Consider the following 24,580-nt stretch of genomic DNA (forward strand, 5'->3'; position numbering starts at 1 on the left):
AACACTAGACAAAGGACAACCCTGCAAGCAAGCCGGGTTCCGAAGGGGATTCAGCACAATAGACCATATCCACACAGTGACCAAACTCACTGAAGTTTCGTCAGAGTTCAAGATGCTGCTTTGTATAACGTTCATCGACTTAAGACTTAAAGAAGGCCTTCGATTCTGTTGAGACTGAGGCGGTCATCGAAGCCCTGGCCAAATAGGACGTTCAAACTCAGTATATAAAAATCCTCCTTGAGCTGTATTGTGGATTCACCACCAGGATCTCACCATTCTACAAGGAAGTGATCATTGATGTAAAGAGAGGGGTGCGGCAGGGTGATACTCTGAAACTCTTCAGTGCCGCCCTTGAGAACATCATGCGACGACTGGAATGGGAAGGAATGGGAGTGAAGATAGACGGTCGGCAATTACACCACCTCCACTTTGCTGATGACATTGTTCTCATAATGCCAAACATTAGCCAAGCGGCACAAATGCAGCCGACTTCTACCACGAGTGTGGAAAGGTCGGATTGTAGCTGAATATCAAGACAATGTTCATGAAAAACAAACTGGTCCCTGAAGTTCCATTTGCTCTCAATGGAACGAACATCTCCAAATGCAGCAGCTATGTGTTCCTGGGTCGAGAAGTCAACATGAGGAATGACTTGGTGCCAGAACTGCACAGGAGGAAGAGAGTAGCGTGGAATGCCTTCAAGAGTGTCAAAGAGCTCGTTAGGAGAACGAAGAACTTCTGACTCCGGTCACATCATTTCGATTCCACCATTCTTCCTGCACTAACATATGCCTCAGAAACCTGGGCCCTATGCAAGCAGGATGAGAATGCTATTAGGGTATCCCAAAGAGGAATGGAAAGAGCTATGCTGGGAATATCATGTCTCACCAAGGTGAGAGAAGGAATCTGGAGTTTTGACCTCCGTCGATGGTCAAAAATCAGGGATGCTGTCTCATTTGCCAAGGCATCAAAAATCAGATGGGCCGGTCATGTAATGCGACTCAGAGACGACCACTGGACTAGAGCTTTTACCAACTGGATTCCACGGGACGTCAGAAGACCTAGTGGCCACCCACCATCTAAATGGTCAGTTGTCTTCATCAAATCTCTGAATGAACAATTTGAGGCTCTTCCTGTTCCTGGACCGAGCAGATATCATTGAGCTGTACTAGCTCACTACAGGGACAAATGGGGACGTTACTGGTGCCTGCTCGAGCAAATCAAAGATCAACGGGACTACAAGTGATTCAAGGTTGGCTATAAGAAACAGATATACAAATGCAATCACACTCACAACATGGTAGACATCATTTCGGTGTCTATATTTATTAAGTATTACCCACATCTATTGGACAGGAGCAATAGCACAGCGGGCAGTGTGTTTGCCTTGCACGCAGCTGACCTGGGTTCGACTCCTCCGTCCCTCTGGGAGATCCTGGGAAGCTATGGAGAGTATCCTGCTGGCAAGGCAGAACCTGGCAAGCTAGCTGTGGTGTACCCGATATGCCAAAAACACTAACAGCAAGTCTCACAATGGAGACATTACTGGTGCCCACTCGAGGAAATTGATGAACAACGGATGACAGTGCTACAGTGCTACATTTTAAATAGTAATGTGTGCATGTTATTAAGATTCTCAGGTCAACAGGGAGAATTTTACAGGGAGAACAGGATGAAGAAAAATATATGGTGACTGAGTAGAAAGGAGAGAGAATGAGGACAGAATAATAAGGATGATGCAAAAAGCATATCACTTCAAAATATAATCAAAAGCAACACTAACTACTCAGCATTTGGTAATTTGAGGAATGAGGTAAACAAAGTGAATGAGGGTGGTAGTTTAGATTTAGAAGAGAGAAAACGGTGCATTTGTCAAGGGATTCTTAGTAATTTCCTACTTTTCAAAGAATAGAAAATAAATCTATAAAAGCCAAAGAATTTTAAAAAGGTTTAAAAAACATCAGAAATTACATAATGCAAATTTCTTGTTTTGCAGCTAAAGAGGCCAACATGAAGAAGATTACTTGAAGTCAACATACTCCAGTGACTCAAGGATTGGCAAGTTTCCTTAGTTTTGGTCAAGATCTCTTCTTTTTATTTATTTTTATTTTTATTTTATTGAATCACCGTGAAAAAAAGTTACAAAGCTTTCAGGTTTAAGTCTCAGTCATATAATGATCAAACCCCCATTTCTTCACCAGTGCACATGTTCCACCATCAAGAACCCCAATGTACACCCCCACACCCACCCCCCCATCTTCACTTTATTCTCTCTATACTTTGAATACTTTCATTATTTCAACAGAGAACTCACTATTATTATTTGGAATTTTCCCCCAACAATCAAACCTGCTGAAAAGGCATCATTTGATAATGTGTTTTCCATTGCTTAGAATGAAAATTATATGAGCTGTCGCAGCCAAGTGGTTTTGGATTTCTGACATTTTAGCTCAGTTCACAGTCTAGATGCATTTCTATAAGAAGCCATTGGGTGCCAAAATGGGTTAGTAGACCTCCCAGATCATAGTTTTTAAGGAGCAGAGGGGCAGTTTTCACACTCGGCTGCTCTGTATCTCATCTGGCTTGGCCAAGACCTCTTGAGTGTCAGACACAGTGATACATATACAATATAGACATACAGCAAAACCTATAGAGACTAAAGTAGGACTGCTAAAACAAGTTGCAGTAAGACGCCTAAAAATAACCTGCAATTAAAAGCAAGAAAATGGTAAACTCTGCTTTTATAAATTTACCTTTAGTATTCTTACCAAATGGAATTTGTATGTACATATAGCACTACAGCACTGTCAGCCCATTGTTCATCAATTTGCTCAAGTGAGCACCAGTAACGTTTCCATTATGAGACTTGTTGTTACTGTTTTTGGCATATTGAATAAGCCATGGGTAGCTTGCCAGGCTCTGCTGTGCAGGTGGGTTGCTCTTGGTAGCTTGCAGCATTCTCCCAGAGGGATGGAAGAATTAGACCTGGGTCGGCCACATGCAAGGCAAATGCCCTACCCGCTGGGCTCTTACTCTAGCCCATGTACATATAAGTGTTTATATATATATATATATGTACACACATATATATGTGTATATATGTGCACACATATGCATGCATATATATGCATAATTATATATATATTCATCACAATTAATAGAATTATATTTAAAACTTATTTATCTGATTTTTAATGTTTTTATGTTTCTAATGATTTGTTTAAGACAATTTATTGAGTCGAGTCATATTATTATGCTTAACTTATAATCAAATAGTCATTATGTGGTACTAGCAGAATTACCACAATGTTTTTGGTAACCAATCTCTTTATGGCTGTGTTAATGACTTGCCATGCAGATACATCTCAAAGTTCTGAGAGCATTATCTTAACTCTTCCTTTAATGTGAATCTTAAATTATATTTGAAATAATATAGTACTAATTAGACAAATTATTTGATTTGTCCAGAGGTGTGATGAAATAATACATATTGAGGCAAATTTGAATCAAATTTACAAAATGAAAAATAGCTGGTCAGCCTTCCATTTCATTAAGCTCTCTGCATTCCTATTGAAGCGTATAGATATTGCTCATGACATTATTAAAGTTTACTCTTAAGAAGTCTAACCTGCCAGAGACAGATAGATTCAGTGACTATAGCTAGAAATTTTGAGAATTAAGAACAATAACAAAATAAAATTAAAATACAATCTGAAAGTCAGGATTATAGTCTGCCCTGTTAGTGTATTTTCAAGTCAAATTGTTAAATATTCTTTTTATTGAAATAATTTTCATGGCTATGTTACACTACCATAAAATGAACCAATATATCAGAGTGCCTCTGAATGTATTTGGTTTACACATAAATACAATATATAATTTTGCACAGATTATATGTATCCAAACCAAAGATTAGAAGGACCATATTAATAGAACTTGATGGCTCAATAGATTAAGATGTTGAAGGACAAAAGGAACATAATAAGTATATTAGTAAATTTTCCACAGATGAATAGATCTAAAATTAATAGAGCTTGAGGTCACTCATCCCTGACTTCTAATTGTAATACAATAGCAGTTCAAGATACATAACAAAGTCGACTGTCATTTCGATGAATATGATGAGGACATTACTATGGTTTCCCAGAATTGAAGAGGATTAAATAGTAGCTTCTTAGAATTCCCATTATTTGGGCTTTTGTGTCAAAAATTCAGGCTGGCTTGGGGGTGATATTGCATCCTGTGTTTTTTTCTACTTATTCTGATGCAAACTAGATTCTTCACCAGAGTTTCTGAATTAAAATTTCTGTCTAGTAATGTTGTTTTCATTAGAAATCATTACATTTTAAGAGATATTACTAAGAATAGGTTGATTTTTTTTCTTTTTGGGTCACACCTGGCTCTGCACAGGGGTTACTGCCGGTTCTGCACTCAGGAATCACTCCTGGCGATGCTCAAGGGACCCTATGGGATGCTGGGAATTGAACCCGGGTCAGCCGCATGCAAGGCAAATGCCCTACTTGCTGTGCTATTGCTCCAGCCCCATAGGTTGATTATTTTAAAACATAATTCAGCTGTGAAGAAGCTTCTCAAATTTGGAAAGTAACAAATCCATAACAGAAGATTGACTCTATAAGGAAGCCCAAAGGAAATTTTATCTTAAGCTTTCATTTTTTTCTTATAACAATGGTTATCTTTCATTATGTAACTATGAGACATATTGAAAATCTTTGGGAAGTTGGGAAAAATAAAGTGTAGGATATAGAAGTGAAGAATTGTAAAAGATAAAGTCTTAAACTGAATGTTTTCTGCAATTACTCTTACATCATTTCTAAACATTTTAAAAAAAATATATTGAATCACCGTGAGATAGTTACAAGGTTCCATGTTTCAGTTACAATCACAAAATGATCAAACACCCATCCCTCCACCAGTGCATGTTCCCCACCACCAAGATCCCTGGTATACCTTCCTTCCCCACCCTCCCCCTGCCTCCATGGCAGACAATATTCCCCATATTCTCTCTCTACTTTTGGGCATTATGTCTTGCAACACAGACACTGAGAGGTCATCATGTTTGGTCCATTATCTACTTTCAGCACACATCTGTCATCTCGACTGATTCCTCCAGCCATCACTTTCTTAGTGATCCCTTCTCTATTCCATCTGCCTTCTCCGCTCTACCCATTGGCAAGCTTCCAACTATGGGGCAATCCTCCTGGCCCTTGTATCTACTGTCTTTGGGTGTCAGCCTCATGTGATGTTACTCTATACTCCACAAATGAGTGCAGATTTGCTCGAGCAGGCACCAGTAACGTCTCTCATTGAGAGACTTATTGGTACTCTTTTTGGCATATCCGATACACACGGGTAGCTTGCCAGGCTCTGCCGTGCAGGGTCCATACTCTCGGTAGCTTGCTGGGCTCTCTGAGAGGGGCGGAAGAATCGAACTCGGGTCGGCCACGTGAAAGGCGAACACTGAACCGCTGTGCTATCGCTCTAGCCCCCAAGAAATGTTAAAAAAAAAAGTACAAGGGTAAAATTTATTCTTTTAAAGAACCAACAATTTACAAAAATCTGTGAATTTAGATTTTATTATTAAACTAAAATAGATAATCCAGAGTGATAATTTAAGATTAAGCTGCTTATCGTGTTATGTTGGTCCAGTTTGATTCCGAGCTCTACCTGAACTCTTTCAGAAAAAAATCTGGAGCTCGGAGCCCTCACCAAGTCCAGTGGTCCTAAAATAAACAAACAGCATTTAAAAAAATTAAATATGTGAATATTAAATTTTGAAAAATATAAGAACAAAAATATTAAAATACAATTTGGGCATGATTTTGTACTTGAAGCTACAGACAAAACAACCACTCATTGTATAATCAATAGCATCATTCCTTTAAATATAGGCTGGAGCAATAGCACAGCGGGTAGGAAGTTTGCCTTGCATGAGGCCGACCTGGGTTCAATTCCTCAGTTCCTCTTGGAAAGCCTTGCAAGATCTCAAGAGTATACCGCCCGTATGGCAGAACCTGGCAAGCTATCCATGGTGTATTAGATATGCCAAAAACAGTAACAAGAAGTCTCACAGTGGAGACCTTACTGGTGCTTGCTTGAGCAAATCAATGAATAACAGGACAAGAGTGCTACAGTGCATTCTGTAGAGATTATATATCTTGTCTTTCTATTTGGAATAAATAACAAATCAGAGAGATGCCTTGGTTTTAGTTCAATTTCTTTAGGCAACATATATGAAAATATAAAACCACTACTTAAAGCACAATTAAGTGTATTTCTATTTAAATGTTCTATAAATATTTAGTAGCAGATCGAATTCAAAACATTAACTTAAATGAAAAATATAGATTTTGTATAGATGGAATGCATGATAAATAAAATATAAAAGAATGCAAAAGAGTAAATATTCATCTCCAGAAATTTTCAAAAATTTCTGTTGATTTCTAGTTTACTATTTGTGGAAGATCTTTTATTGGCAGAAAAATTGGGCATATTTGGCATTTTTTTAAAAAATAAGAGTAACAGTGAAGAGGTGATCATTATTGTATCACCACATAGCCATTAGAACTACATTTCTTAATATTACTATATTATTCAATTTTGACAATGATTCTGTTGTATACATATCTGTGGAATGCAAGTTTATACTTAAGACCTCTCAGTGAGAATAATTTTCTTAACAATTTTTAAAATAGCAATATTTGACTATTTAAGAAAACGAAATGTATCTGTTAATATATACAGTGGATATAGTTTAGAAAACCACGTAGAAGATCATTCTTCACTGAATATTAGTGGTTTCCTTTCGGAACCAGAAGATGTTGAAAATATAAGCTTCCATTTCATAAGGATATGTTATATATGTTATTCTTGCTTATAAGAGGTTTCCTTATTGTTTGGCATGCACTCTTTTGACGGTACTGAATACATGTTGATGAATAAAGAATTCAAAGATGTTGGCGTAAGGGCAACTAAGATCAATCTCATTACACAATATTGTTAAGAAAGCAGTTAGTTTTACACAGGGCAACCATTATATGTGACTTACAGTACGAAAAAGGTTAAATGCATATTGTATATTTTGAAGAAATAAAATTGTTTCAAATTAAATAGATTCATGGGATAATACATGCTATCATGAAGAAAAAAAATAGATGGAAAATTTTATAGTCAATTTGTGAGTTAGACAAATTCATTTCACAATGTTGAAATTCCAAGATAGATAAATTATATTTTTAACAACTTTAAAGTAAAACATTAACTCTCTCACAGAATCTTTTACTAGAGACTAAACATCCATTTTATGGATTTAGTTCTAAATTATTCAAGTCATCATGTCTTTTGTTAGACACAATTACTATAGAAGTTATTTTTTAATCATAAAGTTTGAGAAAATCTTTAAAGTGTTTTTCTAAGAATTTTTGTTTCACTTAGTTTTAAGTTGTTGATTTTTAAGATGTATAAAAACATCTTAGTATTAAGCAATTATTCGTGTTAATAAAATATTTCACAGCGGGTAAGGCATATGCCTTACTTTCAAAAATGTACTCAGAAACACAAACTACATTGTATTATATAATATAGTATGCTAAAAGTTAATAATACAGTGCTAATGAATACAGATATAATATACATAAACAATTCTTTGGATAATTTATTATAACTATATATTCTATATAAATAAAGGCTTTATTTTAATACATATTTCAGTAAATAAATATAAGTTTTCTCAATTTTGAAATTCATGATCTGTTTGGTTGCTTTTAAACACCTGTTTTTAGCACCTGGCATGCATAACTTTGTACAATGCAGCTACCTATCAATTTTAAACAAACAAAAAGAAATGATTTATTTAGTATGCTGAAATTGTGTTCTGTACTATATTCATCATGAAATTATAGGTAAGTCAATACGAATTTGATGTTGTTAGTAGGAAGGTTTAAATGCCACAACTATTCCTTGGTGTTAAGGAAAAATAACTGTCCAGGTGTGGTGATATTTTCAGTTAATGTTTCTGTAGAGATAATTAAGGACTTATCAAATTATGGCAAAGATTTAATCATATGTTAAGTCACAAAGAACAAATCTAAATTTTTTTCTCCGAGGAAGTTTGATAAAATCAATTGAACATAAACTACCATGTAAGAGTAAGATTTACCATCTGGATTAGAGCTAGTAACAATTTTTTTAAGTTCAGGATCATTTCTATGCATGTTATATTTGACATTCATGCGTATTATATAAAATGCCCTGCAAAAATCAAGTATTTTGTGACAACCTATCAACAATTTTCTAGGACATAATTTTATTTCTTACTTAAATTTTAATTCATTTGGGTTCTTTTTGAATTTGCAAAGTAAAAACTAGAGTTTATTTTTTGGGTAAGTTTTCATTTTGGCTACATGTATCCAATGGAAATTCTTTTAGAAGGAAATATATTCCCAAAGTTTAAAATTTATTAGATTAATTTTAGATATATTTTCATATTTAAATTGTCACTGAGAGTCACTTTTGTTTCCCTTTTATGCCACATTTGGCTGTGGCCCGGTTTTCTTCCTGGTTCTGTGCTCAGAGGTCAGTCCTGGTGGGTTCACTGGTGCCAGAAATTGGGTCTAAGCCGACTCTGCAGTGAAAGTGCCTGGCCTCTGTACTATCTCTCAAGCTCCTAGGGACAATGTTGAGTGCTATTTTTATGTTTAACTGTAAGAGAGTATCAGACAGGTTAATTGTCTTTGATCCTATAAAGCCTTGCATCAGACAGGATCAGTCACATATTAGTAAAAAATGTTTCAAGAATTTGTGCTGAGTAGACACATTGAAATTTAATTCTATTAGAAAGATGTCTGTGCAATGAAAAATATCATAATCGTTTAAATAATTTTATAAAGCTTAGTAAAACATCAATCAGTACATTTTATTGGTTGGCATAGAAACACATATTTTTGGAAGTAGCAAATTATTTTACTGGTTTTCAATTTGTATTTAAATGTTTAATATCATAGTAAGATTAAAACATAAGAAGGTATTACAGTCTTCTAAATATAAGATATTGGAATTAAAGGGAAGATATAAAATGCAATGAACATTTCTGTTCTGGAGATTTAGTATGATAAGAAAATGTAGGTACTTTTTCTAGTCTAGAAAGCTTCTTTGTGGAATACAATTCCCTATCAGCAAAGCAAAAATTGGACACTCACCTTGGATTCTAATTATAGTCAGTTCTCCACGACAAACAATATGTCAGGAGTGGTAAGTGAATGAACTTTCTATGTCTTTATTTCGCTGGAAGAAAATAGTGCAAGTAAGATGCACTATTATCAAGGTTATCAAGTAAGATGACAGACAAGTATTTCCAAAAGCTTTATAATATTTATGAAATCCTGAAAGATAATCTATTAATAAGAAAATATCCTCAATGAGTTTGGGAGAAGCATTATGCTTATCTATTTTAATGTACATAGTATTGATTAATACATTAACTAATATTGAAGTCAATCATTAATTTGTTAAGGTGTACTTGAGAAATTTGGAAGTAAAACAAAGAACGAAGTCTAAGTCTTTTAAATCACATGTGTTTTACTTATTAGTAAATCATCAGCATTCTTATCTTTTAAAGAAGATGTTTCATAAAGTTTCCGATGTATAGTTATTCAGATTTCAAAGTTCATCTGGAATCTATATTTTATACAAAGCTGCCATCAGGGAGTAATACTTGACTTACTTGAATTATTCCTGAACAGCTTGGAGACCTCCCAGAGTTAAGCCACTATAACAGCTTGCAGACCTCCTGCAAAAATAAAATAAAATATCCAGAGTGCTGTAAAAAGGAAAATGTGTAAGTCTGTGAACTTCTTTCTATTTCCGTTTTATTTATGCTGTTTATAAAAGTAAATTACTTGTTTTGAAGTACTAGTCTTGAAGCTGCCTGGATCTCTATGGGGATGTACTCCTGTGAATTTTCTTTTATTGGCAGTGGTTGATCTTTAACTCCTGTGATAAGAGCTGCAAGGTTAAAAAGCTTTACTTTCTGAGGAGAGGTTCAATCTGATTTGCAAATAGAAGGAGACCTTCTAGTGAAAATCAAGCCTGGTGGAAATTACCACTTTTAAAAAAACAGCCCTGAATAGTATGTGGAAGGCAGTTGCTTTTCTGTTAATAGGATAACATCCTTTTATCCAGTTTTAAAGAACAAATACTAAATTCTAAAAAACAATTACAAAGCAAGGGGAGTTTGGAATCATTTGCCACCAGCTAATGTTTAAACTAAATTTGTCTGTCTCCCTCCTTCCCTCCCACCCTCCCTCTCTCCCTCCCTCCTCCTCCCTCTCTCCCTCCTCCCTCCCTCTCTCCCTCCTTCCTTCCTTCCTTCCTTCCTTCCTTCCTTCCTTCCTTCCTTCCTTCCTTCCTTCCTTCCTTCCTTCCTTCCTTCCTTCCTTCCTTCCTTTCTTCCTTCCTTCCTTCCTTCCTTCCTTCCTTCCTTCCTTCCTTCCTTCCTTCCTTCCTTCCTTCCTTCCTTCCTTCCTTCCTTCCTTCCTCTGTAACAAAATACATACTAAACATATACACATTTTCACTTCTTACTTCTTTACATATGTTTATGTTCTTTGTATTATCCTTTTATTTTCTTTCACTTTTCAAGCTTTTATCCTTACCTATTGAACACCCTTCATTACTTTTATTTCAATTTGGGATACTACAAAAATTTACTATACAAATCCCAAAACTAAGGTCAGTTTTAAAGCTCATTTTATGCTTCTATACAACAATTTAAATAATAATGATCCGTTGCTCCTTTAAATACATGTCAATATATTTAAAAAATAAAATTTAATTATTCAATGACATATCTTTTAATATAGACAATAAGAAAAACATGTTTTGTAGCTACGGTTCAGTAACAAAATAAGAGATTTAAGTCTGGTTCTGGGCTGGAGCGATAGCACAGCAGCGGGGCATTCGCCTTTCACTCGGCCAACCCATGTTCGATTCCTCCGCCCCTCTCTGAGAGCCCAGCAAGCTACCGAGAGAATCTCACCTGCATGGCAGAGCCTGGCAAGCTACCCGTGGCATATTCGATATGCGCAAAACAGTAACAAGTCTCACAATAAGAGACATTACTGGTGCCCACTCGAACAAATTGATGAGCAACAGGATGTCAGTGACAGTGAAGTCTGATTCTAGAGCACAGTCAGCACGATCAGCTATGAAGACTTATAAAATCTGAATGAAGTTAAATTAAATATGATCATGGTCCATTAATCTGTATATTTTTATTCTTATTATAGTTATTATATTCTCACCCAGAAAGTTTTATTGCAGTTTTATTGGAATTTTATTTATAATATACAGATATAGAGAGTATTTCAGGAATTATTTTATATATTTCTTTTCAATGTTGTGTAAAGTAAGTAAAGGAAGTAGTTAAAATGACATATAGTACCCTATGTAAGGCAGGAGAAACGGTCGCACTGTAGCACTGTAATCCCATTGTTCATGGATTTGCTTGAGCAGGCAGGCACCAGTAACGTCTCCATTGTGAAACTTGTTACTGTTTTTGGCATACCGAATATGCTACTGGAAGCTTGTCAGGCTCTGCTCTGCAGGCGGGATGGTAGCTTGCTGGGCTCTCCCAGAGAGATGAAGGAATTGAACTCGGGTCGGCAGCATACAAGGCAAATGCCCTACCCACTGTACTTTCGCTCTGGTCCCATGAAAAACTATAATTCAACAAATTTTAAAGCATTAAAGAATAATAGAAAACAAATATAGTTCTGAAAATTTGTTTATTATTGAGGTAACAGTGATTTGCCAGCATGTAAATATTTATGTGCTTTAGATACAATGTTGCTGCAATGTCTCCTACCAAATTACCAACAATGCCTTCATTACAATTAACTGAGTCTTTCAGCACAAGCTCCACCCTTTCAGGTCTCCTCAGTGCACTGGTCACAGTCAACGATTTGTTTTACCTTTTTACCTGGGGATGGCCACTCCCCTGACTTTCTTTATATGCCATATTTAAGTGACATCATTCAGAATTTATCTCTTTTCCTCCTGATACATTTTGCAATTCAATCTATCTTGTATGAAGTGACAAGATTTAATTGGTTTTGCTTTTTGTTTGCCTGTTTATTTTAATCTGACTAGTTTTCCACTGCGGAAGCATACTTCTGTTACCGGTAATCTGTTGTTGAGTCACTGGGTTGCTTTCAGATCTTGAATAAAGAAAATAGCCTTGCAATTAAGGTAGTATTGCATAACTGTTTTCAATGTTTGTTTTGGTATGCTTCACTTAGATACCTAGGGTGTTATTGCATAATCACATAATGGTTCTTTTTCTTAACTCTTTTGAGTAAATGCTCTTAGTTTTTACAGATCCTGGACCAGTTTACATCTCCACAACTGTGAATGAGGATATCTTTTTCTATACACACTTAATAGCACTTCTACTTCTTTCTGTCTTTTCTATATTGTCCCCAAAATGGCCATTCTTTGGAGGGAAGCTAACACAGTAATTTGTTAAAGTAATAGTGCATGGGCTGGAGTGATAGCACAGTGGGTAGGGCATTTGCCTTGAATGCAGCCAAGCCAGGTTTGATTCCTTCCTCACTCTCGGATAGCACAGCAAGCTACTGAGAGTATCCTGCCCACATGGCAAACTACCCTTGGCTTATTCGATATGCCAAAAACAATAACAACAAGTCTCACAATGGATACATTACTGGTGCCCACTTGAGCAAATCGATGAACAATGGGACTACAGTGGTACAGTGCTACAATAGTACATAGGAAAATTGAAAAGAGGGTAGAGTGTTTGTCTTGCACATGGCTGACCCAGGTTTTATTCCCCAAACTCCATATGTGCCTCCAACTTCTGCCAGTGGTAATTTTCACCAAAAACAGGAGTAAGTCCAAAATATAGTTGGTTGTGGATCAAATATCAAATAGTCAATCAATAAAATAAAACTAAAAGAAAATAACAATTAGTTAAAATAAATATACAATTCAGATTTGCAAATATCTATTCTAGTAACTTAAAGAGAGAGAAAGAGAAAGCGAGAGAGAGACAGAGGATATTGCAAGACTAAACAAACAAAAGTAAAGAGTAAGAGTAAGTTGACTTATGGATAAGACAACATAATTCAAATGACCCTATTTCAATCCAGTCTCATGCACACAGTGTATCCTTGGAACCTACCATTCAATACAAATCTGACTCTTATTTAGAAAAGAAAAAAAAGTTCATTTTAGTTATTTGATATTCTTCTTTCTGTTTTGCTTATATATTTTTGGGTGAGTGGCCAAACCCAATGATACTCCGGGGTTACTCTTGACTCTGCACTTAGGAATTACCCCAGGCAGTGATTGAGAAATTGTATGGAATGCCAGGCACCTAACCTGGTTGATTATGTGCAAGTCAAATACCCTGACTGCTGAACTATCTCTCCAGCCCTATGCTGTCATATTCTTAATAATTTTTACTATTAGTCTTCCAAGACATTTTTGGTTTAAATATGCAATTTATCTTAATTTTTTCCTTTCTTACTTGTCACCTGGAGTTAAGTCCATGAGAGATTTGTCCAGGCAGGTCTGTTATTCAGATTAGGGTACAAGGATGCTATCCTCATGGAGCTGGGTAGGGTCGGGTGTACCAGGGCCAACCCTGTGGTACCTTGGCCCTTCATGGCCACACCCAGTGATGCTCAGGGAGCCATGTGGTTTTGGGATGGAACTAGTGTTTGACATGCACCTGCCCTATTTTTCTGGCTTCAAAGTTTGTCTTCCAGGTTTTATTATTTTTATAATAATTTTTTTGTTTTTTTCTAATTTAATCAATTCAAGAGTAAAATAGAATTTAAATAACTGGGAATTTACTTAATTCAATTTGCTCTATATTATATATTCTTTACTATTTCAACAAGTGTTGTATTCATTGTGGCAATGTTTATTATATGATGTATTTTTAAAGTTAAATTTTTCAATTAAATTAAAAATTTTAAGAACCTTTCCAGGGTAGACACAAGAACGGATCTAGTTAGAGAGCTACTTGAATTTGTTTTTCCCCAATCTATATCATGTATGTTCCATAATATAGTTCTTTATTTCATTCCCTAAAATGAGTAACAACAAGGTTTTTCACCCTTAATAAAATGCCAAGAAGTGTATAACTGAAAGTATTACAAGAGGGAGAAAAGTGTCATTTCAAATTGGTACTTACTTTCTAAATGACTAACAGTAGGGAACTTCTAATTCTGAGTTAAACTGGAAAATATGTAAATTGTCTTTTAAACTATTTTTTTGTATAACAGATAGTAAATATCTGGATAACCTTGCATGTTCTGTGAATATTTGTTCAGTTGGAGGCGCTGAGACAAGGAATGTGAGAGAAATTATTTTCATGGAGGATCGCGGGTTCGCTAAGACCCTGTGACAAAAGGTAGAGGTCTTGAGATCTCCTTTCATTACTATCCTACCTTACATACCTTTAAAGGGCTCAATAGAGTGATATCATCAGGAAGCACACTGAGGCAGTAGGCATACATGTTTCCTTATGTCTGCAAATCAGTGACTTTCAGTGAGGTTTGGCCTCCAGAAAGAAATACAAAGCTGAAAACTTTCCTGGGCTACAAGCACCTGGAGTTTGCATACCAAAGACAAGCTGGGCAAACACCTGGGATCTGCTTGTCAAAGACAGTCTGGGCAAGCCCCTGGGATCTGTGAGAAGAAGAAGACTGACTCTTTTGGTATACTGAAATTTACGTTATTTACTGGAGGCAGCTTAAAGAAAGAGATGTTCAGCCTCATCCAAACCAGTCAGGACACACGAGTAATCTTGCCCATTTTCATGGGTTTCATGTTCCTGTCCGTTTGCGGGACAGTCTACACCGGCTCATCCTGACGGCCTAGTCTGGCCCCAACACTTGTGCTGGAGAAAAAATTATCCAGAGATATAGTGTTGATTCACAAAAAAATAATAATAACTTCTAAGCATTTCAGATAAAATATCGATGAATTGACTTAGAAATACCAAGTGGTACTTAGGATTTAGTGATATGGAATTTACATTAACATAGGAAAACCAAGTAGCTGACACGCCACTGGCCAAGCAAGTGAAAACAGAGATAAATAAATGGGACTATCTCAAACTAAGAAGCTTCTGCAACTCAAAAGAAACAGTGACCAAAATACAAAGACAATCTACAGAATGGGAAAGGATATTTACGCAGTACCCATCCGTTAAAGGGTTGATAACAAGGATATACAATGCACTGGTTGAACTCCACAAGAAGAAAACTGCCAACCCGATCAAAAAATGGGGTGATGAAATAAACAGAAACTTTTCCAAAGAAGAAATCCGAATAGCTGAGAGGGACATGAGAAAATGTTCAATATCACTAATCATCAGGGAGATGCAGATCAAAACAACAATGAGATATCATCTCACACCACAGAGACTGGCCCACATCCAAAAAACAAAAGCAACCGGTGTTAGCGTGGATATGGGGAAAAAGGGACTCTCCTTCACTGCTGGTGGGAATGCCGACTGGTTCAGCCCTTTTGGAAAACAATATGGACAATTCTCAAAAAGTTATAAACTGAGCTTCCATTTGACCCAGTAGTACCACTCCTGGGAATATATCCCGGAGAGGCAAAAAGGTATAGTAGAGATGACATCTGCATTTCTATGTTCATTGCAGCACTGTTTACAATAGCCACAATATGGAAAAAAACAGAGTGCCCAAAAACAGATGACTGGCTAAAGAAACTCTTGTATATCTACACAGTGGAATACTACATAGTTGTCAGAAATCATGAAGTCATGAAATTTGCATATAAGTGGATCAACATGGAAAGTATCATGCTGAGTGAAATGAGTCAGAAAGAAAGAGACAGACATAGAAAGATTGCACTCATATGTGGAATATAAAGTAGCTGAGAGGTACAAGCTTACAATGTTGCAATTTCTGTCAGATATTTCTCTGGACTTAGTTACTAAAATACAGAAATCCAAAACGGTGGGGCTGCTAGTGCACCTCTCGACCTCATATCTCTTCATTCTCAGCAATGGAAAACAAATTATCAAATGCTTCCTTTTCAGCAGGTCGACTTTATGGGGGAGAAACTAGAAATCAAGTATAGTGAGGTTTTTTTTGAAATATTGAATGTAATCAAAGTAAAGTGAAAGTAAAGTGAAATTTACCAGTTACACATGCGGGGTGGGGGGTTGGAGAGGTGGGGGGGGAGGGGGGAGGTATACTGTGATTCTTGGTGGTGGAATATGTGCACTGGTGAAGGGATGGGTATTTGAGCATTGTATAACTGAGACTTAAACCTGAAATCTTTGTAACTTTCCACATGATGATTCAATAAAAGAATAAATTGATTAAAAAATAATAAAATAAAATAGGAAAACCAAGTAATATATAAAAGTAAATGTGAGTATAAGTTTATTCTGTAAATTAAACTTAAAATGTTTAGCAGTAAAAATAATTTTGGGGTCAAATTATGGATGGTAAATCTGATTCTTCTATTCACTGTTTATATCATTATTAAAGAGTTTTATTCTGAGATATTAGTTTTATTAACTTGAAAATATGTTAATACAGAATATTAAAAATTGTCACTGTCACTGTCATTGTCACTGTCATCCCATTGCGCATGGATTCATTAGAGCAGTCATCAGTAACGTACCTCATTGAGAAACTTATTGTTGCTGTTTTTGGCACATCCAGTATGCACGGGTAGCTTACCAGGCTCTGTTCCGAGAGCTTGATACTCTTGGTAGCTTGCTGGGCTGTCCCAGAGGGGCAGAGAAATCTAACTTGGGTCGGCCGTGTGAAAGGTGAACGCCCAACCGCTGTGCTATCGCTCCCAATTAAAAATTGTAAAAACATTAAAAATTATGTATAAAATGTGCATTTTATATGATAGGTCACCAGTTATTTTCTACTAGTTAAATTATGTAATAGAAAATATTATTTGAAGATAGATGGGTATACATATATTTGGCAGTATGTGGTTATAATATCACTCTTCTGTTACGTTGTTAGAAAAAAAAATGCAGCCATGCAGTCACTGAACATATTTAACTAGGATTGTGTACTTCAAGATAACATTTTGTTTTAGAAAAAATGAGATGCTTATTCAACTTAAAATTAAATAAGGTTTTCAAAGTGAAAGTGTACTTTACTAAGAAACTGTACACTTTATTTTTGCAAAAATGAATTAAACCCTAAATTCAGAATGTGTGGCATGTTTAGGAAAATATACATCACTTTGTAGATTAACATAATGAGAAACATAATACAGTCATAAACTAGGTTAGCAAAATAATTTTGTCAAATGCCTTGTGTGGGACTTGTCTTTCTCCCTGACTCTTGTGTATCCCCTTGTGATTAGTAGATGGAAAAATCCAAATGCACAGAGGCACCTGGCGTGGTACCTAAACTGCCTATATCCACTGGCATTCTATGTAACAGACAATTGGGGGCAAAATATAACATGCAGAAGTCACAAGCTCTGGTGCAGAGGCCTGCAGTGCAGACATGGTTGCTCTGATTTTGAGTATTAAAGAAAACTACCAGCTTCTTTGTCTGGGTACTTTGCTATGAAAAATTAATATTAAGTATGTTAACAAAAAGAAAAGAGGCATGTTTCACACTCTCAGACTATGTCCCTTGGGATGTAGGATTCAGTATCTAAGAAATCTGATACTATTGCAAGATCAGAAAATAGGTAAGACTTGAGAAGCAATGCTTATACCTGCTAGGGGGTGGGCAATTGAGGAGGAAGGGACATTGGTTTCAAAGGGGGGCATATTTACACAAGGTCAAATATGCATTAGACGAATTGAAGGCAGTGGGAGCATAGAAACTAGATAATGCAAGGGGAAAGGGATACTAACTAAACTACTGAAGAATATGCATTACATGGCAAATTATCAACCAATCAAAGTGTGTGCTTAAAGAAATATTACTTTTATGCTTGCAACTACATAAAGTATAATTGGGTAAATAAAAATATTTTTGATGAATGAGGCCTAATTTATTGACATGTGAGTTTGAATTTACATTTTTTAAAGAATTAACTTGAAGAGGAAAAGAAAAGTATCTAAAGTTAATATTTTACTTTACCAATATGGAATTCCTAAATTAATTTTCTATCTAATGGGCCTAATCATTTTTTACTTGAAATAAAGTTGCAATATAGACATAGTGTAGCTTCAAGACAATAAGATTTAAGCTCTGGTGGTCTATTTTTGCTATGGCAATTATAACGATTTAATATAATAGTATAATAATTCAATGAAGTTATTAGTCAAAATTATATCATAAATTTAGTGTAAAATTAGAACAAATTTTAAAATATCTATGGATGCTCATTCTATATGAGAATAAAGTTTAAATTATTGGATTACTATGAACTGCCAAAGATCGAGAATAGTATAACCTGTTCTGAAATGGATTGCACTTTGTCAGAGCTTTATGTTGAGTCTGAGTGAAGTCGCTAAGGAAAGCAGAATTCCATTAAATAATATAAATTATATCATGTAAAATACATTTTGACTTTTCCATTCAAAAATAAATAGGCCTGGGCATTGCAATTTGTGTGTGTGGGGAGATGGGGCAGGGCCAGATGAGGCGAAGCTCAGGGTTTACTCCTGAGCATCTACTCAAAAATCATTCCTGGCAATACTTGGGGAACATACGAGATGGCAGGGAATGAACCTGGTCAGCTTTGTGCAAGCAAGCTTCTTACCTGCTATATTCTCTCTCTCTCGCCAGGGTATTGCAACGTTTATATGAAAAAATTCCATAGCTAATTATAACAATTGATTTGGACTATATTGTCACCACATAGTTTGTTACATAAGTAAAAGTTTGGAGCATGTTAACAATGGCCAAGTTAATGTTCTAAAACTGTAAATTGTGAAACTGTTTGGATCATTATGCTGTTGAAGAAATGGAATATAAATTTTGATATACCAAATATGAAAATTTCTCTTTGGGACATTGATTTGTACTTTATTTCCAATTAGAGAGTTGACACCATGAAAACAAAAAATATTTGAAAACAACTCTATTCTGGACTGCTTCTTGTATGTATTTTCGTTAGCTGAAATCCTGTTCTCCCGTCTGTTCAGTATACTTATTATATTGTTATTGAAACAATGATGGTAAAAGAATGTTGTGTCTGATTGTGTCATGTAGTCTGGAAGCGAGAGGAGGCTGGGAGTTAAGAAGACTGGGGAAAGTAAATAGAGGAAGATATTCCAGGATAATGTTATATAAGATAAGGAGGAAATCAAACTTTTGCTTAAGAAAAATGGCATAAATAATGATGGTACAAATAAATAGATCATCTTTGTTGATTTTGGTTTTTATCTATCTGGGTATAGAGTACATCAGATTCCTTTACCTTGAGTGGATGCTGTGCTTAAGAGAGCTTTGCCATTATTAGTATCCAGTCCAAGAAAGGGAAAGAAATGTAAAAAGGAATCACATCTGTTTCTTACGAAACTTGGCAACAAGATGTGTAATACTTTCCTCATTGCTATTATCAGAATCTAGTAATCTAGCAATTAGCAATGCTGTAATTGCAAAAGTTGTGGAAATGCAATCTCACAAGTACTCAGGAAGAAGATAGCTGGACTGTTAGTGAAAATCTAGCCCTGTAAGCCACAGAGACATAAAGGGACTTGTGTCCTTGAGATTTTGCATGCATTGAAGATGGTATGGACATAAATGGAAAACACATTTCATATATGAATTGAAAAACTTATGAAATAACATAGGGGTGAAAGAAGAATAAATAAATAGAAACAGGACTGATCTTGGTGTCTGATAATCTAAGTTTAAATTTGGACTGGTGAACTTTTTGCTTTTATAGGTTTCAGCCTTCAACAATCAACAAGTATTTCCAAAATGAAGAAGTATATGCATGTAGGGCTTATGGTTATTCGTATTTTTTTTAAAGGTGATATAGAAGGAGAAATTCTTTATGTAAAAAAGATTGATAAAAATGTTAATTATCAATAAATTGACCAATTTTCCACCTCAGTGGAAAGAAAAAATGGATATTTCCTAACAAATGGCTTTGAAGAGTCTCTGGTATAGACAAATTTGCTTCAGAGTAAAATTTGTCAAACATTATGATACTTTCTGTCAGGCACTAAACTGGTATTATCTGGAATTATTTATGTTTAAGACCTTCCCTTAGCCCACTTTCCCCTGTGCCCATAATTCAGTGCTTTATACTATTCCTCACTAAAGAAGCCCAGGGCCTTCTGTGGAGTAGCAAGTCCTGAGTTTGGGACAGGGAAGAGGGTGTGTCTGGGGCATCCTGTTGTTTCTGGAAGGCAGTGTTGCTGAAAATAAAAAGTTACAACTTAAATAACGAATAAATTCAATCTGAGGAGGAAAATGTAAAATATGATGGTGTTACTTCAGATCTGAATTGAATAGGAGGATATTTTTGTATACATCCATGAAATAAAAAGAATATTCAAAGCTAACTGAGAACTATGTTAGCCAGAATTTATGCTGAAGTTTTATGTAAGAGAAGATTTATCACAATAAAGAAGTTAAACGCATGAGCATGTATGTGAATTTGGTCATGGATAAGCATGTATCTTTGTTTATAATAAGTGAAGAAATGTTAGAACAAAGAAACTTTTAGCAGAAAAAAAGCAAGCTACAGAAAATATATTTTCTTACCATCTGACATAAGAGCTACAGGACTTATTTGTCCACTAAGGAAATAGTATGACTTTTTTCAAGAAATGTTTTTAAGGCTGCTGAGAGTTCATACGCATCTCCATCAGACTAAACAAGGAGTGGAAGAGCATGTGAGACCTTTTAACATCCTTTTCAATCAGTGTTGGAAGACTTTAAATCTATTTTCAATCATTGATGATATTCCTGAAAGAGACTGGGAAATATAAACTAACTCCAAGCCCAAGAAGAGATGGAAGGCATAAAGCTAACAATCTAGGTCACATAATAATGTGCATAACTGTACTTGACAATAAAACTATATTAATAATAGTACGTATTTGGTACATGCTAAATAAAAATTGAACATATGCATATGCTGATTCTTGGTATTATGAGAAAATAAATAATGTATGGTTATATGCAGGCATAGTAAATATATTCTATATGTGAGGAATACGAGATGTGAGAAAATATTTTTTAGAAAAACATAGTGCAAATATTAAACTAATATTCAATTAGTTATAGATAGATAATTTTTGATTGATCATTTATGGAGTAGATAAAATATCAAAGGGTGGGTAGGAAATGTTTGTCACATCAAATGAATATGACAAGAACATTAATTTAATGTAACATCATAAACTTATAAGACCAGTCTTTGTAAAAAAACCCCAAATCTAGTTTTATTTCATGATTCAGTGTGTTTTACAATTATTTTGTCTTATAAACATGAAATTTACAAGGAAAATGAGATTTGAATAAATATAAAAACAAAATTTGGACCATATCTGTTATCATTTCATGTTTCACTATATTTGATAGTATATTTAATGTCAATCAGAAACATTTAGCCATATGCACCTGAGAACTATGGAATCACTATATCACTGTCATCCCCTTGCTTGTTGACTTACTAGAGCGGGCACCAGTAAAGTCTCTATTCCTTTCAGCCCTGAGATTTTAGCAGCCTCTCCTTACTCATCTTTCCCAACTATTCCAGGGTAAGGGGAATGAGACCTATTGTTACTGTTTTTGGCATATTGAATACACCATGCATAGCTTGCCAGACTCTGCCCATGTGGGCAGGATACTCTCCATAGCTTGATGGGCTCTCTGAGAGGTATGTATATACTGTCATCCCGTTGATCAACGATTTGCTTGAGCGGGCCCAGTAACATTTCCATTCATCCTAGCCCTGAGATTTTGGCAGCCTCTCTTTTTTACTCGTCCTTCCTAATGTACCACATTAGAGGCTCTTCAGTGTCAGGGGAATGAGACCCATCATTGTTACTGTCCTTGGTATATGATTATATGCCACAGAGAGCTTGCCAGGCTCTCCCATGCGGGCAGTAAACTCTTGGTGGCTTGCCAGATTCTTTAAGAGGTAGAACTAAGCTATCAGATGCCGCCATCAGAGAACTATGGAATATTCCAGGTTATATAAATTTGCTTTTCACGTTTTCTGTTTCTTCTCCATTACAGAAGCATAATCCTTATATCTTTATCAAATTTGTCATATTTTTTTTTCTCTGAACATTCATTGTTCAGCACAAATTGCAAAGTTCTTTGAAGCCCTACTTAGACATCCCTTTCGGAAGGAAGATACTTTCATGTAAATAATTAGGAAACTATCTAGTAAAATTCTATGGGATCTTAATAATTATTATTTAATTTAACTTACCATTTTTTAGGTGTGACTGTTACACTTATTGACTCAGAGATTTGGTGGTAGGGGTCTCTCAATCAGTGCTCAAAAAAATTGAGGGGCACTTCCAGAGATACTCAGCTTACCAGACTTCATGGTTCAACATTAGAATCCGAGGACGCAGTACTGCTTGGGCCCTTCAATTCTAAGAACCACTAGCTCCTTACCCAGTGATACTCAAAGAGCTTACAGAGCTGTAACGTGTGATTTCAGGAGCCATGTGAAGCCAGGGATGGCACTGGGATTGGATACATGTGTGTTAGCTCCCTGATACTTGAATTCAATTCTTTGTGCTTTTTTTTTTGAGGATGTTTCATAATTTTATATACAATGAAAGGGTAAACAGAAACACATATCTTAATACTATTTACGTTTGTGAACTAGAAAATTAGTACATGGGTAAGGGCACTCTCTAGCTTTGTACTCAGCTGACCCAAGTTCGATCGCCAACACCATATATTATCCTCCAGGTCCTGCCAGGAGTGATCTATGAGCTCAGCATTAGAAGTAGAACAGCCTCAGACTTGTGTGGCTCAAATTTAGCAGCGATAAAATAATATATGTGCATACATATAATTATCTTCAATGAGATAATAAAATAATAAACACATAAGAAAAAATACAAATACATCATACCAAAAATAAATATTTTACTATAAACAAATATTTCCCCTTCCAATATGAAAACAAGACTACTTTAGTTGTTTCAAAATGTAAAACTTCAGGCCAGGAATGAGACTCAGTGGCACAGGATTTGCCATGTATATATGAGCCTTGGGTTCAATTCTCAACTCTATGTTCCCTGAATTGCATTGGAAGTGACCACTGAACACCAAACAAGGAGAAACAAACACCATAGCACCGCAGGGTATGACCCTAAGATAGATAAGAAAATACATTGGAAACTTAATAAAAAGGACTCTTCCTATACAAAAAGTAATCACCTATTAAAAATATTAATGAGGACTGGTAGTGATAGAACAAAAAGCAAAAGCAAGTAGCAGCTTCTGCCTAATAAACTCCTAAAAAAGCAAGAGTGAAATAACTGATAACCAGTAAATGGAGTGAATGAAACTCTGAGGTCAATTTAAGGTCAATGCCGCCCTAGAAAAATAGTAAAGTAGCAGCCATGGACACACTTACCAAAGGGTGTGCTCTGAGGATCCGTAATCAATGTTCCTCTGATTCCTGGGAAAAATGTATGAGAGGTAACAACGAAGTCATTGTGGAGCATTATGACGGGCACAGGAGCAGATAAGACCTGACTGCACAAAGCAGACCAGAAGGGAAGCCTCGAAAGAGGGAGTGTCTGGGCAAAGTTGGCAAGAACAGGGTGTCAGCACTGGGTGCGCAGACTTGAGCATCACTCAACCTCCAGCTTGATCCTCACTCAACCTCCTACTCAAATGTGCCCAAGACACAGAAATTGTCACATACACTTAGCAGGTCATCCTACCGCAACATCTAGCACTGATTGGAATTGGACCGGGGCAAGGCAAAGTAGGAGAGCTGATAGGCCAATAATGCTAAACTTTATGTGATTGGACCTTCTTGTAAGCCGAGACCTTCTATAAAATATGTGTATAGTTGGCAATAAAGGGAACAGTCATCAGCTGCTCCTGGAGGGTGTTTCTCTGTGTGCCCGTCATCCTTCACCTCGTGTCTGCCTGGACCCAGTGCACAACATGTCTGGGCACACTGCAGGAAAACTGTTCCCCAACAAGTCTTTTCACTAAGATCCTGGTGAAGAAATATCAATTACCAAACATCTTGCACATCCTTCAGCTGGCATAGGCTCCAAAAGCAAAAATACACAATCCATTAATTTGTTCTGGCCTCATTGGGCTCTAATGCCATCTGTTAACAATGCTAACATTACACAAGTAGGAGTAAGAGGAGTGTGCTTGCAGAAAAGATAAATCAATTTAAATTTGGCATCGAGGAGTCAGATCGATAGTATTGATAGCTATTGGTGAATAGTGCTGCAAAGAACATTGGAGTGCAGATGGCATTTCTGTTGTGTGTTTTGGGGCCCCCGGGATATATTACCAGAAGTGGTATTGCTGAGTCAAATAGAGTTAAATTCCTAACTTTTTGAGAAAGGTCTATGTCGTTTTCCAAAAACACTGGACAACTTGGC

General features: G+C 35.9%; 1 pseudogene; it reads right to left on the minus strand.

Annotated features, from left to right (window-relative positions):
- LOC101552274 (glutaredoxin-3-like) overlaps positions 1–23,674 on the minus strand; it is a 39,430-nt pseudogene extending 15,756 nt beyond the window's left edge.
- Positions 23,675–24,580: the final 906 nt, after the last annotated feature.

The sequence above is a fragment of the Sorex araneus genome, chromosome 5 (genome assembly GCF_027595985.1).
Source record: "Sorex araneus isolate mSorAra2 chromosome 5, mSorAra2.pri, whole genome shotgun sequence".
Classification (NCBI taxonomy): Eukaryota; Metazoa; Chordata; class Mammalia; order Eulipotyphla; family Soricidae; genus Sorex; species Sorex araneus.